This window comes from Lethenteron reissneri, chromosome 1, assembly GCF_015708825.2.
Source record: "Lethenteron reissneri isolate LAM-NWPU_2019-01 chromosome 1, ASM1570882v1, whole genome shotgun sequence".
Classification (NCBI taxonomy): Eukaryota; Metazoa; Chordata; class Hyperoartia; order Petromyzontiformes; family Petromyzontidae; genus Lethenteron; species Lethenteron reissneri.
Genome location: NC_083779.1, coordinates 6,662,932 through 6,683,227, shown reverse-complemented (window position 1 = coordinate 6,683,227; position 20,296 = coordinate 6,662,932).

Genomic DNA, 20,296 nt, shown 5'->3' with positions numbered 1-20,296 from the left:
ATTTATTTAAATGAAATGAATTGAATGATTTATTTTAATAATAAAATAAATCTAATTATTTATTTTATTTGATACCTACGTGACTTTACCGAAAGAACCAAAGAGTATAAATAATTATATGATAAGGGACCGTCCATAAATGACGTTACGCACCTCAAAATGCACAACTTTAAATAAATATAGACAACACGTTCTACTTCATTAAATAGACTTTTGAAAAAATGTTTTCTCCTACAACATCAGAGTGCAGCGCCACATTAAATACGCACTACAATGACAATGGTTTAAAGCGATTTGAAGCATGTTTCATTTTTTTTGGGGGGGGGGGGCAGAGCTTTGTGACGTCATATGAGGGGGGGTCTGACTTTTTGTGACGCCGTGTGACAAGGGGGGGGGGGGGGTTAAAAAAATCGTCCAACATCGCGTGACGTCATTTATGGATGGCCCCTTTAACAGACTGTTGGGCGCAATAGCAGCACCAGTGTTGGCACACGAGGGGGGGGGTGGCCAGCAACCACGCCCGGCCGCCTTTGTCTCTCTCGTGACGATGTTTACGCACCGCACCCAGGTACTAATTTGAGGCTGAGTCGACCTAGGAGGGTGGGAGGGCCCAGGTAACCGGTTCAAATAATCGTCACTTGGTGTTGGCCGTGAGCGGGAATCGAACCCGGGTAGCCAGGTTCGCAAACCTGTCAACCCCTTATCAGTGCCCTACCTTATTACAGACAAATTCAGATCTTATTGGTCACTCCGTGTCCTTACAAATCTCAACGTTCATCCTACAAAGTCCCATCACAAGTGAGAAACACAAACAAATAGACAATCACCACCACTACACTCACCACCACTACACTCACTACCACTACACTCACCACTAGTAGCACATTCACCACTACTACCCTCACCACCACTACACTCACCACCACTACACTCCCCACTTGTACACTCACCACCACTGCACTCACCATTAGTACACTCACCACCATTGCACTCACCACCACTGCACTCACCACTAGTACACTCACCACTAGTACACTCACCACTAGTACACTCCCCACCACTGCACTCACCACCACTACACTCACCAACACTACACTCACTACCACTACACTCACCACTAGTACATTCACCACCACTGCACTCACCACCACTACACTCACCACCACTACACTCACTACTTGTACACTCACCACCACTGCACTCACTACCACTACCCTCACCACCGCTACACTCACCACTACATACCTGTCAACCCCTTATCAGTGCCCTACCTTATTACAGACAAATTCAGATTTTATTGGTCACTCCGTGTCCTTACAAATCTCAACGTTCATCCTACAAAGTCCCATCACAAGTGAGAAACACAAACAAATAGACAATCACCACCACTGCACTCACCACCACTACACTCACCACCACTACACTCACCACTTGTACACTCATCACCACTGCACTCACCACCACTACACTCATTACTAGTACACTCCCCACCACTGCACTCACCACCACTACACTCACCAACACTACACTCACTACCACTACACTCACCACTAGTACATTCACCACCACTACACTCACCAACACTACACTCACTACCACTACACTCACCACTAGTACATTCACCACCACTACACTCACCACCACTACCCTCATCACCACTACACTCACTACTAGTACATTCACCACTACTTCACTCACCACCACTACCCTCATCACCACTACACTCACCACTACATACCTGTCAACCCCTTATCAGTGCCCTACCTTATTACAGACAAATTCAGACCGTTAAATCCTTCAAAGTCCCATCACAAGGGAGAAACACAAACAAATAGACCCCAAAAAACGTATTTTTGTTGCCCTATTGAAACGGCTGTATCGAAAAATTCGATTTCCCTGTACAAGAATACCGGTAAACCGTATGGGTTGCCTTTGTCTCCCTCGTGGCGATGTTTAAACATAGCACCGAGTACTAATTTGAGGCTGAGTCGACTTAGGGGATACCTAGGACCGTTGCAGACAATCGTCACTGGTGGTGTCGACCGTGAGCGGTGAATCAAACTCGATTGGGGCATGGTTTCAGTCATCGCTCCTCGCATATTCACGCAGAAAAGACTCCCCCCGGGGTTGGGAATTGAACTCAGGTGACCAACCTTTGCTGCGTGAGTCACAACGCTCCCCACTGACCCTTTGCCAACGCGCGCTGGTGAAGTGTGGCCACACGACCTCCTAGCGTAAGGGATGCGGGGGAACGCGTGCAAGGTGGCAGTCTTGAGTGTTACCACTAGATGGAGGTCAAGTTCCATCTTAATCGGTAAGGGGCCGTCCTAAAATGACGTCATGCACCTTAGGGGCGGGGTCAGATTGTGATGTGTCATGAGCGGGGCGGGGGGGTTTAAGAAATGTGACATCACATCAAAATGCGCAACTTTAAACACATTCCTGCGGAGGGAGCTGGTAGGAACGTTGGGTTGCTCGGTCAATGGCCTGCAGGGTCAACGGCGGCGTGGTGTATTCCGCAAATATGGCCAACTGTGAGGGCGGGCACAAGCCGGCGTGAGTAGGTTAAACGTTGAGTTTTATAAGGGCACCACGGGGTGACCAGCCCCTTCCCACCCAGCCCCACCCTCCTCACCCAGCCCCTCCCCACCCTCCCCACCCAGCCCCTTCCCACCCTCCCCTCCCCACCCAGCCCCTCCCTCCCCACCAGCCCCTCCCTGTACGACGGACGGACACAATAATCCCCTGTGGGCTGGTGTTACCAGGAGGTTCCTACCAGCATAAATGTTTTCTCCTACAACATCAGAGTGCAGCGTCACATTAAATACGCACTACAATGACAATAGTTTAAAGATATTTGAAGCATGTTTTATTTTTGAGGGGGGGGGGGGGGTCAGAGCTTTGTGACGTCATATTTGAGGGGGGGTTCTGACTTTTTGTGACGCCGTGTGACGAGGGGGGGGGGTCAAAAATCGTCCAAAATCGCGTGACGTCATTATGGACGGCCCCTAAACTTAAAAGACACATTTAAAAAAGAAAACAGGTAAGGATCACTGAGCCATGTGGCTGATTTTCAGAAGCGACCTGGTTCTTTCGCAAATGATAGCTCTGCGAAATGTTGCTTATCCACCACGTGGACATTGATAGCGGCAGCCTGAACGCGTGATGTTGATTTTAAATGCGGAGGGGGGGGGGGGGGAAACCCGGAGGACCCAGAGAGAAAAAAAAACCACGCGACCACGGGGGGAGAGAAAAATGCAAACTCCAAAACGAAGGCAGGCGGCCAGGGTCGGGTGCGAACCCACGACCTCCTGTACACCAGGCGAGGTAGTTAACATCTCCTAGCTACCGTGGAACCTTCATTGCTGTATGTACTCTCAAGTCGATTGTATTGTCTTTCAAAACGATATATGTTGGTGAAAAAAAAATTGAAATAACTATATTCAATCACGACGTTTCGGAAGCAACACAAGCTTCCGTCATCAGGTGGGACAACCACAGCAAAAATGAAAAAAAAATTGTTAAAAATTAAGTTTTTTTTGTTACATTTTTTTTAAAAATAAAATATTAACATTTTTTTTTAATTTTAAAATAGCTTGTGTTGCTTCCGAAACGTCGTGATTTAATTTTGTTATTTATATTCTATTCTTTATATTAATTCTTATTTTTTTTTATTTCACCAACGTGACTTTACAGAAAGAACCAAAGAGTATGGATCCTTGCAGTCACTAAAACTTCAAATCTAGAACGATGTATGTTGCACCCATATATTTTCAAACATGTGTTCAATGTATTTACAAATGTATTATCACGTGACACGGTTGTTTTTGCTCTGATTTCAATTTTCTTCATTGCTGTACTTTATTCTAGTTAAATGTGTTTGCCTCTGTAATTTTGTTGATATCTGCTCACAATTACAAAATGAGATGATGGTGTATCCTGGTCTCTTCCCTATCCTGGATTAAAACACATTCCTGCTGCGGAGGGAGCTGGTAGGAACGTTGGGTTGCTCGGTCAATGGCCAGGGTCAACGGCGGCGTGGTGTATTCCGCAAATATGCCCGACTGTGAGGGCGGGCACAAGACGGCGTGAGTAGGTTAAACGTTGAGTTTTATAAGGGCACCACGGGGTGACCAGCCCCTCCCCACCCAGCCCCACCCCTCCCTCCCACCCCCCACCCAGCCCCACCCTCCCCACCCAGCCCCTCCCCACCAGCCCCTCCCCACCCTCCCCTCCCCTCCCCACCCAGACACACCCAGCCCCTCCCCACCCAGCCCCACCCTCCCCACCCAGCCCCTCCCTGCGCGACGGACACAATAATCCCCTGTGGGCTGGTGTAACCAGGAGGTTCCTACCAGTAAAAGCTTGGCTGGATGGTATGTACAGTATGTCGAATTTCTTTCGCACCGTATACAGTCAACCGTGCTGATCAGAGGTGCAGGGGAAAGACAACAAACGAAACACCAAAAAAGATTCTAAAGAAGTTAGTTATAAATCTAGATTTAAACGTGCGTACATAGCTCCCCCTGGCGTCCTTAATATCGGAAGGAAGAGCGTTCCAGACGGCCGCATCTGAAAGCGCGCGATGCGGTGACCACCGCCTTTGTTCGATGGGCTCATCTGTGGCAAGCGTATCGTGTGACTCTCCTAGGTCGACTCCGGATTAAATTAGCACTTGGTGTGGTGTGTAAATGTTGGCATTGGGCGAGACATGTGCGACTGGGTGTGGTTCTGATCACGCCACTTAAAACAATTTTTTTTATTTTAACAGGTAAGAACCACCGAGCTCCATAGGGGTCGTCCATAAATGACGTCACGCACCTATGGAGGGGGGGGGGTCAGACATTTGTGACGATGTGTGACGAGGGGGGGGGGGGGAGGTTGAGAAATGTGACGTCACATCAAAATGCGCAACTCTAAATATAGAATTGTTAAAACAACATTAATTGTTATAACAACACTCCTACAAGGGTGCAGCGCCACATTAAATACGCACTACGATGACGATAGTTTAAAGCGATTTGAAAGCATGTTTTATTTTCAAAATTGAAATATGGTTTTGGGGGGGGGAGGGCAGAGCTTTGTGACGTTATATTTGAGGGGGGGGGGGGGTCTGACTTTTTGTGACGCCGTGTGATGAGGGGGGGGTCAAAAATCGTCCAAAATCGCGTAACGTCATTTATGGACGGGAGGGAGGAAGCCGGAGAAAAATCCACGCGACCACGGGGAAGAGAGATACGCAAAAAAAAATATACAACAGACGTCAAGGGTCGGGATCGAACCGACGACCTCCTGCGTACCAGGCGAGGTAGTTAACATCTCCTCGCTCAACCCAAATTGTTGAACCTGAGCTTCTCCGGATCACAAGTCCAATGCGGCTGCTGCCGATTACCATCGCACCGGCTGCAAAGGCAGCAGCAACAACAGCTGCCTTCGTTGCACGGTTTGAACACGAAAACGAATTCAGTTCATTGCGTATGTGCGGCAAATCGGTAAACCGGTTTTAACCGGTTTTTTTCACCCACCTTATTGTTACCGGCCATGCAGGAAAAACGATTGTTCACGAACCCAATCAAACACACACACACACACATGCTGAACATGCACGCGTGTAAACAAATATATATACACACACACACACGCGCGCGTATATATATACAACAAATACAAATATCCCCCGTATAGCCTTAACAGATTGTTGGCGCAAGTGCTGTTAGCGAGCACCTATGAAGGCTGGCACGGCACACGAGGTGGGGGAGGGGAGGGGGGTGAGGACAACTCCTCGCCCGGACGCCTTTGTCTCCCCAGTGCTGATGTGAGCACACCGCACTAGGTACTGAGGGCTGGATCGACCTATATAGGAGATCTTCAGAACCGGTTCAGATGGTAGTCACAGCTGTCCGTGGCCGTGAGCGGGAATCGAACTCGGGTGGCCGGGTTCGTAGCGCAGCGCGCTAACCAATACACTACCGCTCCCAACACAGTACACACACATTTATGTTGAACTTTTTTCGCACCGTACGTAGACAATCGAGCTTATCGGAGGTGCGGGGGAAGGACCACAAACTAAACACAAAAATCAGTTCTAAAGAAATTCGTTTTCATCAATAATATATAAACACACGCGCATGTATATACATCAACACACACATATAGGTATACATAGATACATTGACACAAAGTTATATAGAACCAAGTCAACACACTAACATAGATCCTCCGTATAGCCTTAACAGACTGTAGGGGCAAGTGCTGTTAGCGAGCACCTATGAAGGCCGCAACGGTACACGAGGGGGTGGGTGGCCAGCACCACGCCCGACCGCCTTTGTCTCCCCAGTGGCGATGTTTACACACCACACCAGGTAATAATTTAAGGCTGAGTCGACCTATGGGAGGCCTAGAACCGGTTCAGATAATCGTCACTGGTGTTGGCCGCGAGCGGGAATCGAACCCGGGTCGTTGGGTTCATAGCGCAGCGCGCTAACCGCTACACAACCGCTCCCCAAAAACACACGAACACACACATCGACACACGCACGCGCACACATATATACACGCGTAAATACACACACACATAAACATGAATATAATATACACATGAATACACGTAGATTATATGTACACATATGGTAATAACGGTGGTGCAGTGGTTAGCGCGCTACGCTATACGCCCACCTCCTAATTGAGTTTGATTCGCTGACGCGGCCACCATCAGTGGCGAGTGATACCTGAACAGGTCCACGGAATCACCAGCGTGGTGAAGTATGGTCAAACAAACCCCACGTGTTTCGACGCGGCGCGGGGAGGCATCCATCCAGCAGTGAATTGACCATGGCTGATGATTGACTTCATTGCTGATAGGTAGGAGAATGGATAACGTTTAAAATAATAATTACGTTGATTATGGCTGTGGTCTACACAACGCGAGTGGACGAAAGAGGGACACGTGGATTAGAGAGACTTCGGCCTTCAGAGACGAGTTTACCATAATCGCCAGCGAAACGTCACGGTATTTGAATTATAAATGTTGTGGGTTTACTCTTCAGCACACTAGTAACTAACTGGCACTTTTTGTTTACGTGAAAACCCTTACTAGTTGGCTGCGTCAATTGGTGGCGGGTTTAACAACACATGTACGCAATCTAACCCCCCTCCCCTAAAAAAAAACCTTTATTACTGAAATAATGTGTTGCGGTTGTAAAATGTGGGCTAAATTATATCATGTTCTTTGGGTCTTTCGGTAAAGTCACGTAGAATGGAAATAATAAAATAATAAAAATAAAACATAATTAAATATTATATTATTTTTATAATAAAACATAATAAAATATTATATTATTTTATTATGTTTTATTTGTATTATTTTATTATTTCCCTTCCACGTGACTTTACCGAAAGAACCAAGAAGATGAATCCCTGCAGTCACGAAAGCTTTAAATCTAAATTTATATCATGTTCTTTGGATCTTTCGGTAAAGTCACGTAGATAGGTACCAAAAAAAATCACAAAAACTACGACGTTTCGATCGCAACACAAGCGGCCGTCATCAGGAAATGTTATTTTTTCTTTGAACCCTTTGAACCTATCTACGTGACTTTACCGCGAAAGCTTGAAGTCAAGATTTAAATTATATCATGTTATGCTCTCTTGCATATACAGGTAATTTGAACCACTGTATCGTGTATACGTTTGTATCAATTACGATTTTGCACATCGCAAATTGTAACGATGTAATGTGTCACGTGAACACGTGCAGGGAGCGCTTCGTGGCGATGCTATTGCGAGAGCCGTTATACTGTATACATTTAATAATACACTTTGATTGATTGATCGATCGATCGAGAGCCACACAGTGCTTGCCAAAAAACGAACCACAATACCTCGCCAATTTCATCAAGGAGCATAAACCATCACGTGAACTCCGGTCATCCCCGCAGCCAGCAGCAGCAACAGCAGCGGCTTTTGGCTAACAATAGCTATCGAGCTATATATAGATAGCCACTATATATAGTTCGATAGGTATCGAACAAAGTCGGTGGTAACCGCATCGCGCGGCGCTTTCAAACGCGCTTCTGCGCCCGTCTGGAACGCTCTTCCTGTCGACATGAGGAAGCCACTTGGAGCTGTGGCACTTTTAAATCATCATCTATATTGACGAACTCATTTCTTTAGAGCAGATTTTTTGCGCGTTAGTGTTGGTGTCCTTCTCCCGCACCTCCGATTAGCGCGGATGGACTATGTACGGTGCGAAAGACTTTCAACACACGCACTACACATCCGTGGGCTCGGCGAGAAGGGGAGATTGAATCGCGTTCACTCCTAAGAACTGGATGCGGCTTTGTGGTATTGCGAGAGGTGGAGTCGGGGGGATGATGGGTGGGGTAGGCCTTCATCCAGCAGTGAATAGACCTGACGATTGTGGTGGTGGTGGTGGTGGTGATGATGGCGCTCTCCTCGCGTAACCGTGCATTGGTCGAGCATTTTTTTTCCGCCCCAGTGAATGTCGGAAGGGGGTATGATGATGATGATGATGATGCAATGGCGGCGGGTCGAGACTAATCAAGGAGTGGCAGGCGAAAGAAGGAAAGATCATCGTTACAGAGGACGTCCGGTGCAGGAGATGGAGCGATGAAATCAGCTCGTGTGACTCTTTGCAAGATTGTGGGATCAAGGGACTGGGGGGGGGGGGGGGGGGGAGGTCATTTAGCAGAGGATAGATTGTGTCCATTGTTGCTGCTGCTGCTGATGATGGTGACTGATGATGCTGATGATGATTGATGATGATGCTGATGATGACTGATGATGCTGATGATGGTGACTGATGATGATGCTGATGATGGTGACTGATGATGATGCTGATGATGGTGACTGATGATTGATGATGATGGTGACTGATGATGATGCTGATGATGCTGATTATGATGATGATGCTGATGATGGTGACTGATGATTGCTGATTATGATGACTGATGATGATGCTGATGGTGACTGATGATGATGCTGATGATGGTGGCTGATGATGATGACTGATGATGATGATGCTGATGATGATGGTGATGCTGGTGATGATGGTGATGCTGGTGATGATGATGATGGTGATGCTGGTGATGATGGTGATGATGGTGATGTTGGTGATGATGGTAGTGATGATGATGGTGATGCTGGTGATGCTGGTGATGATGGTGATGATGGTGATGCTGGTGATGCTGGTGATGTTGATGATGATGTTGGTGATGCTGGTGATGTTGATGATGATGGTGATGATGGTGATGCTGGTGATGATGGTGATGATGGTGATGCTGGTGATGCTGGTGATGATGGTGATGCTGGTGATGTTGATGCTGGTGATGATGGTGGTGGTGGTGATGATGGTGATGATGGTGATGCTGGTGATGATGGTGATGATGGTGGTGGTGGTGATGATGGTGATGATGGTGATGCTGGTGATGATGGTGATGCTGGTGATGCTGGTGATGATGGTGATGCTGGTGATGCTGGTGATGCTGGTGATGATGGTGATGATGGTGATGCTGGTGATGATGGTGATGCTGGTGATGATGGTGATGATGGTGATGCTGGTGATGATGGTGATGATGGTGATGCTGGTGATGATGGTGATGATGGTGATGATGGTGATGATGGTGGTGGTGGTGATGATGGTGATGATGGTGATGCTGGTGATGCTGGTGATGATGGTGATGATGGTGATGATGGTGATGCTGGTGATGATGGTGATGCTGGTGATGCTGGTGATGATGTGATGATGGTGATGCTGGTGATGATGGTGATGCTGGTGATGATGGTGATGCTGGTGATGCTGGTGATGATGGTGATGCTGGTGATGATGGTGATGATGGTGATGATGGTGATGCTGGTGATGCTGGTGATGCTAGTGATGATGGTGATGCTGGTGATGCTGGTGATGCTGGTGATGATGGTGATGATGGTGATGCTGGTGATGATGGTGATGATGGTGATGCTGGTGATGATGGTGATGCTGGTGATGCTGGTGATGATGGTGATGCTGGTGATGATGGTGATGATGGTGATGCTGGTGATGATGGTGATGCTGGTGATGCTGGTGATGATGGTGATGCTGGTGATGCTGGTGATGCTGGTGATGATGGTGATGATGGTGATGCTGGTGGTGATGGTGATGATGGTGATGATGGTGATGCTGGTGATGCTGGTGATGCTGGTGATGATGGTGATGCTGGTGATGATGGTGATGTTGATGATAATGTTGGTGATGCTGGTGATGTTGATGCTGTTGGTGACGCTGGTGATGATGGTGATGATGGTGATGATGGTGATGTTGGTGATGCTGATGATGATGTTGATCCATATATTTTTCAGGTTAGGCGAACGTTAACCCCCTCCAACACCCGACGAGATGGTTTCGTTTGCACAGATGTGATGAATTGCATATACGCCTCAATGTATTGATACAATTTATGACCGAAACGCCTCAATCCTCCTCTTCCACCTCCTCTTCCACCTCCTCTTCCACCTCCTCTTCCACCTCATCCTGCCACTCATCCACCTCCTGCCCCTCCTCCACCCCCTGCCTCTCCCCCACCTCCTCTTCCACCTCCTCCACCTCCTCCTCCACCTCCCCCTCTTCCTCCTGTTCCACCTCCTCCCACTCATCCTCCATCTCCTCCTCGCTGGTGATCACCTAAGACTTCTCAGCATCAACGTTCGTACGACGTTTCGCCCGACCTCCTGTGTAAGTGTCAATCTGGCGACAAACTTGAAAAGTCTTTGTGCCCCGGGACGCGTATTTTGTAAAAAATATAATTGTCGGGTGGTGGAGGGGTTAACGACACGAATTCTGCCATTCATCTACCACCGCGTGGCCAAACTGATAAATAAAAACACAAATGAGGACTCACTGCATTGATCGTGATGTTGATTATAATATCATTGATATTGTCGTTGCGATGTTTGTGATGATGGTGTAAGTACGTCCGTCGACTTTCTTTCGCACCGTACGTAGCTAACCATGCTAATCGGAGGTGCGCTGAAACGACTCCAAGCTAAGCACACGAAAAATTGTGGTCCCAGTTCAATGGTTAACGAGCTGCGTGACGAACCTGGCGACCCGAGTTCGATCACCACTCACGGCCAACACCGGTGACGATTATCTGAATCGGTACTGGGCCTCCCCTAGGTCAACTCGGCCTCAAATGAGTACCTGCTGCGATGTGTACAATCATCGCCACTAGGGAGACAAAGGCGGCCGGGCGTGGTGCTGACCACCCACCCCCTCGTGTAGCCTGCCGGCCTTCATAGGTTAAATCTTGACTTAAAGCTTTCGTGACTGCAGGAATTCATATTCTTGGGTGTTTCGGTAAATTGACGTAGATAGGTAAAAAAATGTTTTTAATGAATCTGAACCTATCTACGTGACTTTACCTAAAGACCCAAAGGATATACCTTCATAGGTTGTTGCTCGCTCACAGCACTTGCCTCAACAGTCTGTTTAGGCTATACGGGGGATCTTTGTCTTTGGTGAACCAAGTAATTAAGACGACGTTGATGATGCTATTGGTGATGAAGATGATGATTCTGATGATTACATTTTTGATGTTCTTGATGTGGATGATTCGATGATAGTGTTTCCACCTATTCTGACAGTTATCGATGATGACCATGATGATGTAGATGATGTTTGTGATGATCTATAGATACCCAAATACGGCACGGCATATATATATATAATGCGGTGTTGTGTGCGTCGCGTGCAATTTCGCGGAGTGAAATCGTTCGCGAGCGCTGAGTGAAGCGGCTGACACGCCACGACATAGTCCGCGCACGTGGTGAGAGGCGTGGTGAGGCGTGGTGAGGGTTGGCGGTGTTTGGTGATGAAGGGCGGTGAGTGTGGAGGGAGTGTGAACGCGTGGTGGAGCGGTGGTGCAGCGGGTTGGCGCTGCGCTACGAAACCCGGCGACCCGACTTCGATTCCCGCTCACGGCCACCAACGCATGGTGACGTATCATCTGGACCGGTCCTGGGCCTCCCCTAGGTCGACTCAGCCGCGAATGAGTACCTGGTGCTGCGTGTAAACATCGCAACTCGGGATACAAAGGCGGCCGGGCGTTGTGCTGGCCACACCTACCCCCCCCCCCCCCCGTGTGTCGTTCCGGCCTTCACAGGTGCTGCTGCTCGCTAACAGCACTTGCCCCAAGTGTCTGTGACAGGCTACACGGGGGATCTTTGTCTTTGGCACCTGAGTCGTTACCGTGACCTCCTGCCAGCAGCGCGCCTTCGAAGCGTCACGTGGCCTCAAAGTGCACCTAGCCTGGCACAAGCGCCGTGGTGACGTCATCGCCACTCAACGGCGGCTGCTGCTGTTGTTGTTGGTACGATCTCTCCTTTGTCTTTGTTACCTTGAATCGCGTGTGTATTTGCGTCTGCGTCTACGATACGTATTAGATTGTTGTGTATCCATTGTGTGTGTGTGTGTGTAGGGGGGGTGGGTGGGTGGGTAGGTTAGTAACCATACTTCACCACGCTGGTCAGTGCAGCTTGATGAAGGACGTGGGAGCATAGAAGCGCAGTACAACAATTGCATTTGCTGCTATACCCTCATCACAATTAGCAAGGGGGGAAAATGCGGGTTAGGGGGGGGGGGGCTTTGGCGTAAGGGGAGGAGCCTAAATGAGAGATGGTCTATGACGTCACCACCCACACCTCTACCCCTCCCTTTCCTCATCACCGCGTGTATCCCTCCGCCAATCTGCCCCCCCACCCACCACGCACCATCACCCCCCCCCCCTTCGGCGCCGCTTCGCTCCCTTCAAATTCCCGCACGTTCCGCGGACGCGCCTTAGTGCCGTGATGAGATCGGGGACGAGAGACGGCGCTCGAGACGGGAGATGCGCACACTCTCTCGTCTCTCTCTCTCCTCTCTCTCTCTTTCCCTCTCTCTCCTCTCTCTCTCCATCCCTCCAGCCCCTCCCCTAAACTCCCTCCCCACCGCCACCTCCCATATACCACCCCCCACCCAAACCCTACAGCAGCGATGTCAGAGGTAAGTGTGTGTGTGATATGTGTGTGTGTGTCTGTGTGTCTAGGTGTGTGTGTGTCTAGGTGTGTGTGTCTAGGTGTGTGTGTCTATGTAGGTGTGTGTGTCTATGTGTCTATGTGTGTGTGTCTAGGTGTGTGTGTCTAGGTGTGTGTGTAGGTGTATGTGTAGGTGTGTGTGTGTGTCTAGGTGTGTATATGTCTATGTGTGTGTGTGTCTATGTGCATCAGCCAGTCATCTCGGTTATCTCGGTCAGTCGACCCGTGGCACCTGGGTCTGCCCCGTGACCTCCTGCCAGCGGGCGTTCGACACTTCACGTGGCCTCAAGGTGCACTTGGCCTGGCACAAGCGTCGTGGTGACGTCACCGCCACTTAGTGGCGAATGGCGGTTGTTGTTGTGTGTCTATGTAGGTGTGTGTGTAGGTGTGTGTGTGTGTATGTCTAGGTGTGTTAGTCTGGGTGTGATATGTGGGGAGCGGTAGTGTAGCGGTTAGCGCGCTGTGCTATGAACCCGGCGACACGGGTTCGATTCCCGCTCACGGAAAACACCAACAGTGACGATTATCTGAACCGGTCCTGGGCCCTCCCCAAGGTCGAATCAGCCTCAAATGAGTACCTGGTGCGGTGTGTAAACATCGCCATTAGGGAGACAAAGGCGGTCGGGCGTGGTGCTGGCCACCCACCCCCTCGTGTACCGTTGCGGCCTTCATAGGTGCTCGCTAACAGCACTTGCCCCTACAGTCTGTTAAGGCTATATAGGGGATCTTTGTCTTTGATATGTGCATTACATTATAGCTATTGCGAAACGCGTCGATTTTTTTTAATGTGTAGTGTTGTGTGTAGAAATGTCTGTTGCCAGCGTGTACACCTGGGAATCCCCTAGGTCGACTCAGACCTAAAACGAGTACCTGGTGCCGTGTGTAAAAATATCAGCAGTGGGGAGACAAAGGCGGCCGGGCATGGTGCTAGCCACACCCACCCCCGGTCGTGTGCTGTATTGGGCCGTCATAGGTGCTTGCTATCAGCACTTGCCCTCCAACAGCCTGTCATTGCGCCTATTCGTATGCATATTTGTGCATGAAATTGTATGCAAGCGTGTGTATTTTATGCTGTGTAAATAACAAACAAACAAATCGGCACTGGTGAGACAAAGGCGGTCGGGCGTGGCGCTAACCACACCACCCCCGCCTTGCGCCGTGCCAGCCTTAATAGGTGCTCTGTAACAACACTTGACCCACAAGTCTGTTAAGGCTATACGGGTAGGGAGGGGGGTCTTTGTCTTTGTAATGAACAATAAACTCGTACAATGTAAACGCGCCTTGCACTTACCTGTCCTGCAGAGTTGCTTCGCGTCGCCCGTGCACCGCATGCAACAGATCTCCCACTCGCAATCAATTTGACGATTTCGTCGGCTTTGAGCAACTTGTCGCCTGCAATTGTGTCGCCTGCAATTTTGTCGCCTGCAATTTTACCGTCGCAAATTGCGGTCACAGATCGCCTGTACCCTTGCAACCGGTCGCCGCATGTCCTTTGTGCATTCGGTCGCCTAGACGTAATAAAGTTGCATCAACTGCACATGAAATCGCTTAGAACACCGTTGCCTGAAAGTTGCACCAAGTCGCCGAAGACCTTGCAACCGATCGCGCCCACACGTTGCAATTCATTGTTGCATCAGAGTTGTGCTCGGTCGCCCAGACATGTCACCGAGTCGCAACTAGTTGCATTAAATTGTACCAATTCGCTTGGAGGTTGAACGAGCCGCCTGGACTATACGTAACGCAGCCTGGCAAGTCACCCAAACGGCTGTTACCGAAGTCACCTCTGACGTTGCCCAGACGTTGCCTAAAGTAAGATGCGTCTCACTCAGCGCGAAGTAGAGAGAGGGTGAGTCTGGGTGGTGTAAGGTCGGGGTGGTGTGAGTCTGGGGTGGTGTGAGTTTGGGGTGGTGTGAGCTTGGGGTGGTGTGAGGTCGGGGTGGTGTGAGTCGGGGTGGTGTGAGTCTGGGGTGGTGTGAGGTCGGGGTGGTGTGAGTCTGGGGTGGTGAGTTTGGGGTGGTGTGAGGTCGGGGTGGTGTGCGTCGGGGTGGTGTGAGTCTGGGGTGGTGTGAGTCTGGGGTGGTGTGAGTCTGGGGTGGTGTGAGTCGGGGTGGTGTGAGTCGGGGTGGTGTGAGTCGGGGTGGTGTGAGTCGGGGTGGTGTGAGGTTGGGGTGGTGTGAGTCTGGGGTGGTGTGAGTCTGGGGTGGTGTGAGGTCGGGGTGGTGTGAGGTCGGGGTGTGTGAGTCGGGGTGGTGTGAGTCTTGGGTGGTGTGAGTCTGGGGTGGTGTGAGCGGGGTGGTGTGAGTCTGGGGTGGTGTGAGTCGGGGTGGTGTGAGTCGGGGTGGTGTGAGTCGGGGTGGTGTGAGTCTGGGGTGGTGTGAGTCGGGGTGGTGTGAGTCTGGGGTGGTGTGAGTCTGGGGTGGTGTGAGGTCGGGGGTGGTGTGAGTCGGGGTGGTGTGAGTCGGGGTGGTGTGAGTCGGGGTGGTGTGAGTCTGGGGTGGTGTGAGTCGGGGTGGTGTGAGTCTTGGGTGGTGTGAGTCTGGGGTGGTGTGAGTCGGGGTGGTGTGAGTCTGGGGTGGTGTGAGTGAGTCTGGGTGGTGTGAGTGAGTCGAGTGGGGTGTGACGACTGGGTCGGTTCCCCTCCACCTAATGCGTTCGCTCGCTTCCTCCCTTCCGGACAGAGGGAGAGAGGGATTGGGAGAGAGCGGTGGGTGGGTGGAGGGAGGGATTGGTGGGTGGAGGGAGGGATTGGTGGGTGGAGGGAGGGATTGGTGGGTGGAGGGAGGGATTGGTGGGTGGAGGGAGGGATGGTGGGTGGAGGGAGGGATTGGTGGGTGGAGGGAGGGATTGGTGGGTGGAGGGAGGGATTGGTGGGTGGAGGGAGGGATTGGTGGGTGGAGGGATGGAAGGGTTGGTGGAGGGAGGGATTGGTGGGTGGAGGGAGGATGGGAGGGTGGAGGGAGGGATTGGTGGGTGGAGGGAGGGATTGGTGGGTGGAGGGAGAGATTGGAGGGTGGAGGGAGGGATTGGTGGGTGGATGGAGGAATGGTGGGTGGAGGGAGGGATGAATTGGTGGGTGGAGGGAGGGATGAATTGGTGGGTGGAGGGATGGAAGGGTGGGTGGAGGGATGGGAGGAATTGGTGGGTGGAGGGAGGGATTGGTGGGTGGAGGGAGGAATTGGTGGGTGGAGGGAGGGATTGGTGGGTAGAGGGAGAGATTGGAGGGTGGGTGGAGGATGGATGGATGTTAAGGTTCATCAACCACGTTAAGAATCGGGGATTACGATTCGAAGTTTTGTTGACTCTATAACACCCTGTGTGTCGCTCTACTTGTCTGTCTGATTGGTCTCTCTTTCTAGTTTGTCTGATATCTTTCCGATCGAGTGTCTGTACGCGTGTCTGTCCCTCTGATTGTCTGAGCAGGTCTGTCTGTCAATAACACTGCCAGATCACACCACGACGCTCATTCACTTTGAACTTCAACCCCAGACACTCCCACGCCCCTCACCCCCCTGATCGAGTGGGAATCCCTCTTCACCCCTCACCCCTCCCCCCTCCTCACCCCTCCCCCTCACCCCCGTCTCATCCCGCGTGCCGTGACACAATGGGTAACATGCAGTCACACACACACACACAAAGGCACACGTGTGTGTCTCTTTGTGTCTCTATGCGTGTGTGTCTATGTCTGACAAGGACATTGAGACAGACACGCGCGCACACACAGACACATTGAGGCAGAGACAGATGACATGGACGCAGAGAAAGACAGATGCCCATGCAGGGTCACTGAGACATAAAGACAAAGGTCCCCCTGACATCCTTAACAGACTGTTAGGGCAAGTGCTGTTAGCGAGCACCTATGAAGGTTGGCAAGACACACGAGGGCGTGGGTGACCAGCAACCACGCCCGGCCGCCTTTGTCTCTACAGTGGCGATGCTTGCACACCGAACCAGGTACTAATTTGAGGCTGAGTTGACCTAGGGGAGGCTCGCGAGCGAGAATCGAACTCGCGTCGACCGGCTTCGTAGAGCTGTTAGCGAGCACCTATTGAGGCCGGAAAGAGAGACGCACCACTACCAGAAACTCATTTAAGGCTGAGTCAACCCAACGGCAGGCCACACACACACGCGCACGCACGTGTTACACATTGCCCATGAACTAGACCAGTGTGTGTGCCTTCGCGTGACGGGAACCGCGGAACCACCAATCCGGGTTCACAGAGTGACACTCAATGAAAGCGCCGCACAGATGGACACGGGGGAATCCATTTTGGGCCTCTTGGAGATGACAATTATTCACGTGCGATTTGCCGAGGCTGCCAAATGTCTGATTATATTTGCTCTTTATTTGATTTTTTTTCCCTCCCCTGCTCAGAAAATAAGTGTGAAATTGCGGATCCGTAAATGTGTGGCGGGTCCAATTAAAAAGAAACGGCGGATTTCGTGGCACCTTCCCCTGCAAACGCGTCTCGCTACGACACCCGCGTTCACGCGTGCCCGTTGCATCGGTACAATAAGGCAAAATTACTACACGCCGAGTGTGTGTGTGGGCCAACCACCACCAGCCATGCCGTGTATGTATACCAGCCGTCGTATCATCAGCCGTGCCGTGTATGTATAACAATCATCATCATCATCAGCTGTGCTGTGTATGTATAACAACCATCATCATCAGCGTGCCGTGTATGTATAACAACCATCATCATCAGCTGTGCTGTGTATGTATAACAACCATCAGCCGTGCTGTGTATGTATAACAATCATCATAATCAGCCGTGCTGTGTATGTATACCAGCCATCATCATCAGCCGTGCTGTGTATGTATAACAATCATCATCATCATCAGCCGTGTGTGTATGTATAACAATCATCATCATCATCAGCCGTGCTGTGTATAACAATCATCATCAGCCGTGCTGTGTATGTATAACAACCATCATCATCATCAGCCGTGCTGTGTATGTATAACAATCATCATCACCATCATCAGCCATGCTGTAATATATACCAATTATCATCATCAGCCATGCCTTGTATGTATACCAGCCATGATCATCATCCATGCCGTGTATGTATAACAATCATCACCATCATCAGCAATGCTGTGTAAGTATATCAATTATCATCATCAGCCATGCCTTGTATGTATACCAGCCATCGTCATCAGCCGTGCTGTGTATGTATAACAATCACCGCCATCATCATCAGAAATGCTGTGCATGTATAACAACCACCATCATCAGCCGTCCGTGTATGTATACCAATCATCATCATCAGCCATGCCGCAGATATATACCAACCACCATCATCATCAGCCATGCTGTGTATGTACAGTATACCAATAATCACCAGAATCATCAGCCATGCGCGGGAGGGGGGGGTGGAAGGACAACGAACTAAAGACAAAGATCATCAGTCATGCCGCGTGTCCATACTTCACCAGGCCGGTGTCATGCGCTGTGCCGTTTTGTGAAGGCTGGGATGGTGGCAGCAGCGCTCCGCTGAACGTCGGCTGAACGTCGGCTGAACGTCGGCTGAACGTCGGCTGAACGTCGGCTGAACGTCGGCTGAACGTCGGCTGAACGTCGGCTGAACGTCGGCTGAACGTCGGCTGCCCAATGCGCCCGCTGTGGTTATCTCCCACGCAGCCTATATGGCACTGTTATATGCGCCGTCAATTCCCATCCCGTGCGGCAATTGCAGGCTCAACGCCTGCTTAGCTTTCGAACCATTTGCGAGATCGGGCGCATGGCGGGACCATTGGGTCACGCGCAGTCAACGCAGTCCATGCGGTGCTGCAGGTAACGCCGCGTGCTGCAGACACGCGCACACTAAAATACCGTCGTCGGATCGAATGGGAACGGCTGTTTACCCACTTTCTATCGGCTTCGGCGTCGCACTCGCTTCACGGGAGGCGAATTACTCGGTCCACCGGTGCGGGCGAGACTCGTGTGGAGAGCGGTGGCGCAGCGGTTAGCGCCGCGCCGCACCGCGCCGCGCCACGGACCCCGCAAGCGAGTTCGATTCCCGCTCACGGCCGACAACCACCGGTGACGATTATTTGAACTGGTCCCTGGGCCTCCCCTAGGTCGACTCGGCCTCAAATGAGTGCCCGATGCCGTGTGTAAACATCGGCACTAAAGGAAGACAAAGGCGGCCGGGCGTGGTGCTGGCCACCCCACCCCCTCGTGTGCCACCGTGCCGGCCTTCATAGGTGCTGCTCGCTAACAGCACTTGCCCTAAACAGCCTGCCAAGGCTGTGCGGGGGATCTTTGTCTTTGCCTGGCGAAGAGACTCGAACACCTCGAGTCTGCCCGCCGGAGTGAGAGCGATCAACGAGAATATTTTGGGGTTTTGATTTCGCAAGCGTTTTTTTTTCCTTCCCATTCTCGCAGTCGTGAGCAATAACAGACGGTAACATCCGTGCGTGACATTTCGTCTCTCTCTCGCGCGATCCAGAAACATCAATGTAACGTGCACACGCCCGTCCGTATTCGGCCTCGACTCCAACCCTTCTAGAGTGTATATCATGATCACTTACATCACCGGCGAGTGTTAGAGAGCGGTGGCGCAGTGGTTAGCGCGCTACGCCGTGAACCCCGGCTACCCGAGTTCGAAATCCGAGCCACGGTTCACATCAGTGGCGAGTGATGGTATCTGACACCCAGGCCTAGGATCCCCCCCCCCCACACTCTCATATGTCGCCAATTTGCTGCTGACCAGTGTGGTGAAGTATGGTCAATGTAGCTCTACAACCGGGCACTCGAGCGCGCAGGAAGGCATTTAACCGAGCAGTGGTTCATTGACAAAGGTCTGTAAATGCAGATGTAATTATTTTTGCTATACATTTAAAGAGTCCTCCAATCAGACGAAATCAATATTTTAATTTAAAGAGAAATCTTGGTCTAAATTTATTAATAAAAAAATGTACAATTATAAAGCATATATATACAGACATTGTTAACACGCATATGTAAAATTTCGATTCAAAGCTTTCGTGACTGCAGGGATTCATCTTCTTGGTTCTTTCGGTAAAGTCACGTAGAAGGAAAATAATAAAAATAAAAATAAAATAATAAAATTCTCACGACGTTTCGGCCACAACGCAAGCAGCCGTCTTCAGGTGGAGAACAGGTCTGTCGAGAAGGCAGAGTCATTCAGACCAAGAAGACGCATATGTAATTTTACACGGTAATTGTCTCACTCCCGTGTGTATGTGTGTGTTTGTTTG